Consider the following 5,510-nt stretch of genomic DNA (forward strand, 5'->3'; position numbering starts at 1 on the left):
ATTAACTAGAATCTTTCCCAAACAAATCAGGGATGAAGTAAGGGCGCCCATTATCACCACTACTATTTAATATTATACTAGAAACATTAGCTGTATCAATAAATGCAGAAAATATTAAAGGAATTCAAATAGGCATTAAAGAAACAAAACTATCACTCTTTGCAGATGATACAATGGTATATATAGAGAATCCCAAACAACCCCCCAAAAATTTAGCAGAAAAAATTAACAGCTTTAGGAAAGTTGCAGTATACAAAATAAGCTTATAAAAATCATTAACACTTGTATTTAGCACCAATAAGGATCAACAGCAAGAGATAAAAAAGAAATTCCATTTAAATAATTGTAAACAATATAAAATACCTAGTAGTATACTTAACAAAACAAACATAGCATCTATATGAACACAACTATAAAACACTTTTCACACAAATAGAGTCAGACCTAAACAATTAGGAAAAAACATTAATTACTCATGGATAGGATGAGCCAATTTTTTTTTAAATCCTTACCTTCCATCTTGGAGTCAATACTGCATATTGGCTCCTAGCTGGAAGAGAGGTAAGGGTGGGCAATGGGGGTCAAGTGACTTGCCCAGGGTCACACAGCTGGGAAGTGTCTGAAGCCAGATTTGAACCTAGGACCTCCTGTCTCTAGGCCTGACTCTCAATCCACTGAGCTACCCAGATGCCCCCTTAGCCAATATTTTAAAAATGATTGTTCTATGTAAATTAATCTAACCCAGTCAGTGTCATGCCAATCAAACTGCCCAAAAATTATTTCCTAGAATTAGAAAAAAATGAAGCAAAATTCACCTAGAAAAAGAAAAGATCAAAAATATCTCAGCAATTAAAGGAAAAAAATATGAAAGAATTAGGCTTAACCATAACAGATCTAAAACTATATTATAAAGTAAAAATTATCAAAACAATCTGGGGGCAGCTGGGTAGCTCAGTGGATTTAGAGCCAGGCCTAGAGACAGGAGGTCCTAGGTTCAAATCTGGCCTCAGACATTTCCCAGCTGTGTGACCCTGGGCAAGTCACTTGACCCCCATTGCCCACCCTTACCACTCTTCCACTTAGGAGCCAATACACAGAAGTTATGGGTAAAAAAAAAACAATCTGCTACTGTCTTAGAAGTAGATCAATGGAATGTTAAGAAATCAACCTATAATACAATAGTGGCAAACCTTTCAGAGACCAAGTGTGACAAAAATTTAATATCTGCGATACCAAAAAAAAATAAAACAAAATCTCTAAACCCAAAAGAAATAGGTTTATTGAGAGGGTGCCAGTCTCACAATAAAGCCTGGCTCTGGTTGGCAATTGAAGACCTCGAGCTTTGAGAGAGGACCCCTTATGTAGCCTGTCATACAGAGCTGATATCAGTAATAGAATACTATCCAACTCAAGTAAATTGTCCAGTGTGTCTGGGTCCTGTGTCTTGGTCTCTGAATCTTAGTCCCTACAATGACCAATTATGTCATTGACATAACCTCTGCTTTTAATGTGAATATACTACATTCTATGATGATTCAGCAGAGGTCAGCATAAAGATAGGTTTGTTCTGAACAATTATGAGGCAGAAACCTGTGGAATAAACCAAAGTCTGGCCCAGCGTCACACCAGAGCAGATGAGGAGGATATAAAGCTCAGCCAGCTAGCATGGGGTGGGGAGGCAATATTAGTATCAAATAGCTATTGAGTATTACAGAATTATAGAATATATAAAATACAATATCACAGTCATAAGCAGTATGGGATTTCACATTTATATTATCCCTCCTTTGATCCAAAGACAATCACATTCTTTTATGAATGATTTACAATATATGGGAGGCACAAATAGTTCGGCGTGACAATTTTATCATGAACGGTTACAACTTCTGTGAGTACAAGGACATTGAATAGGTTTAACAAAGCCACATCATCAAAACTACATGTCAATACAATGACAAAGAGTACAACAGGGAGTAGTCAATGTTTCAAGCAATGAAAGTTACTGATTTTGCAGTATAGGAATAATGGTTCATTCTAGTACTCAATGTTGAAGAATGTTCTATTCACAAATTTAGTATGTACCACTCCACTGTTGTCTCAAAGAGAAAAGATAGAGTTCATGCAGAATAGAGGTAAGAAAGCTCTGATACAGCCATATCAGGAGCTGGGAGAGAAAAAAAAAAAACTTGTTTGCAGTGAGTCTAGTTGCCAGTTGAAGTGAAGGTTCAGCCCAACACAGCCCTAGTTTCTGAAGAAGAACAAAGCATCTTATAGACAGAATAGATAAGAAGTCTAAGACTATAGTATTTTGAAAGTGCCAAAAAATACATCTAGAGAAAATCTATCATATGCTTAGGAGCAGGTTAAAATTTAGAAAATTGTGTAGAACAGTTTATAATTATCTTAATATGGGATAAGAGTTCCAAACATGATTAAGACCCACTTAAAAATAAATTGTAATAAACCACCACTATTGAACCATATTTTTGACCACCAAATTGGTTAATTTCTTTGATAGAGCCTGGTTGCTTTATGAAGAGGTTTCAGTTCTATCCTGACATTTTTTTCTTAATTCTACTTTGAGAGTGATTTCTGGTTTAACTGCAATCCTAATATTTTCTTTTAAAATATCCTTTTATCTTTTAACTACCCTGGAGTGTCTTATTCATTGGAGTGGATGTTCATTGTCTGAGATGAAAGGAATATCAGATATCATTAAAATTCAGTTTCCTCATTTTATAGATGAGGAAATGGAGACTTGGCCAGGTTGTGACTTGCCCAGAGTTAGATCCAGTAAGTGTTTGCAAGGATTTGAAATCAGACCTCTCTTAACTTCAAATCCAGATTTCTATTCACTATATTATGCTGCCTCATTGTTTAATAAAGTCCAGTGACTCTAAAATTATATTTTGCATTGGTGATTTTTGTTTCATCTACCTTAGTAATATAGTAACTGTTCAAAATGTTACATTCTTCAAAATATTTTTTCTTCTAACTTTATTATTTTCACTTTTGGATTTCCTGCTTGTGTAGTATAATATATAATATAGTAGTCTTAAATTAAGCATTATTCTAGTTGAGTTGTGTGTGTGTGTGTTTTTTTTAATTCACTCTATACTGTCCCTAGTCTGGCATCTCTCCACCTTCCCCTTCCATTGTCATACAATCCTGCAAGGCTGGGAACTGCCTCCTTGATTTCAGCAAGTATGTTTTTCCTACATTTTTCTATTTTTCCCATCAATGGCAAATGCATTTGTGGGAAACTATGCCCTAATGTTATGGAGGAAATGTTTTATTGCTACTTTTATTACTATGCTCTTCCATTTGCTTTGAACAAATTATGTCCTATGGATAACTAGTAAAGATAAACATATCAGTAGAGGTTTCTGAGCCATGGTTTTGAGTGTAGATCTTTAGAGTACTTTGAATCTGGAGGAGCCTTGTCTGGATAACCTATTCTGTGACTTGGGGTGTGTGGGTGGGGGTGTTCAAGTCATATAACTTTAACATATCTATAGGAAATATCTGGCTTTTGCTCTCTGAAGTAAAATTCTTTCTTAAAATCCATTGACAATTGACACAATAGGATATTACATTCTTTACTCTTCAGTTAATTTTGTGACTATAAAGATGTGATTTGTTGTAGAAAGTATATACAAAATTTTATTGTTCTCTTTTCATGTGTTTATTAAAATGAATGTCAATGGATGCATGATCCATTTGCATAAAGATTTAAAAAAGATAAAGGTAGACACATGTATCCTGCCATATTCTCAGCTGATTTTTTAAAAAAATAATAAAAGTATCATCTGTAACCTCCATTCTTTGGAATAATACCCTTAGTTACGATATCTTAAAATTTATTCCTTAGTACATTTAAAATTGTATTGCTCTTCCATACTTTTAGAATATTCCTACCTTTGGGATAAATGAACAGAAGTATCTTTCTAGAAGATAAAATAAAATGGTAAAGTGAAAAGAAAAAACTCAGTTTCTCTATAGGAAAATTACTTAGAAGCAATGCAGCCATATTTTACAGATTTGGAGAACAAAAATACTAGACCTATCAAGTTTTCCAAGATCATCAAAAGAGAAAAATAATTCTTTATTTTTTTGGAAAATGGAACAAGATGCTTTCCCAGACATATTGAAAATGAATGAGAAATTAGAAACCAGCAGAATTTATATGGTAGTAACAAAAGCATACCCAATTCACACAAAGTGTCACATTTTAAGATAACAGTCAATATTAAAAATATATCACAGGGGGGCAGCTGGGTAGCTCAGTGGATTGAGAGCCAGGCCTAGAGACGGGAGGTCCTAGGTTCAAATCCGGACTCAGACACTTCCCAGCTGTGTGACCCTGGGCAAGTCACTTGACCCCCATTGCCTACCCTCACCACTCTTCCACCTATAAGTCAATACACAGAAGTTAAAGAGTTTAAAATAAAAAAAAAGTAAAAAAAAATATATCACAGAATCTTGTAATCTCAGAGTTCAGAGGAACATCAGAGGAGAACTAGTTTAGCCTACAACTGAAAAATAATCCCATCTACAATATCTCAAACAAGTAAAGTTACAATCATTTCTTGAAGATTATTGAATGATGGAAAATTCACTACCTCTGAATACAGTCCATTCTATTTTTGAATAGTTCTAATAGCATACATCTTCTACAACTTCCACCTATTACTATCAATTCTCCTCTCTAAAGCTAAATTGAATAAATTTAATCCTTTTCTCCATGGTCTTCTTCAAAGACTGGCAGAGAGCTACTATGTATCCTTTGAGCTTTCTAAGCTAAGCATTCTCAGGTTATTGAAATGCTCCTCACATGGAATATCCTCATCATCTTTCACTGTCTTGGTCTTCTTTGTCTAGATATTTATATGTTATCAATATGATTCCTAAAAATGTATATCTAGAACAAAAGACAATACTGATGATATGATTTCATCAGGATGAACTAAAACAGGACTGTGGCGTCTCAACTAACCTTTTTTAAAACAATATTAGTCCTCTCTCCTTTCCTTCTTCCCTCCCTCCTCCCCTCACTTCCTCTCTCTCTCTCTCTCTCTCTCTCTCTCTCTCTCTCTCTCTCTCTCTCTCTCTCTCTCTCTCTCTCTCTTTCTTTCTCTCTCTTCCTTCCCTTCTTTTATGATCTTTATGAACCTCTACTATAAGATAATACAAATGAGTTTCTAAACAACTGTTGCTCCTGGCTACATCTTTCTATTTGACATGAAGATCATGTATATGATGGATGAGTTGGTTGGTTATTTATTCTTTTACCTTTCTCATTTGAACATTTTAAATATATCATTTAAAAGTTTAACAAAACATAGGGAAGACTGTTCCTTTTTTTTTAATTTTCAGTTTCTCACCATCAACAAACTTGTTTAAATAGGTCAAGTAGGAAGTGTTTTAATTATATGTCATATCATTTTGTCACCTTTATCTTTTCTTTTAATCTTTGACTTATTTTGATCTTTGCTGTAACAACTCAATGG

The sequence above is a fragment of the Gracilinanus agilis genome, chromosome 5 (assembly GCF_016433145.1).
Source record: "Gracilinanus agilis isolate LMUSP501 chromosome 5, AgileGrace, whole genome shotgun sequence".
Classification (NCBI taxonomy): Eukaryota; Metazoa; Chordata; class Mammalia; order Didelphimorphia; family Didelphidae; genus Gracilinanus; species Gracilinanus agilis.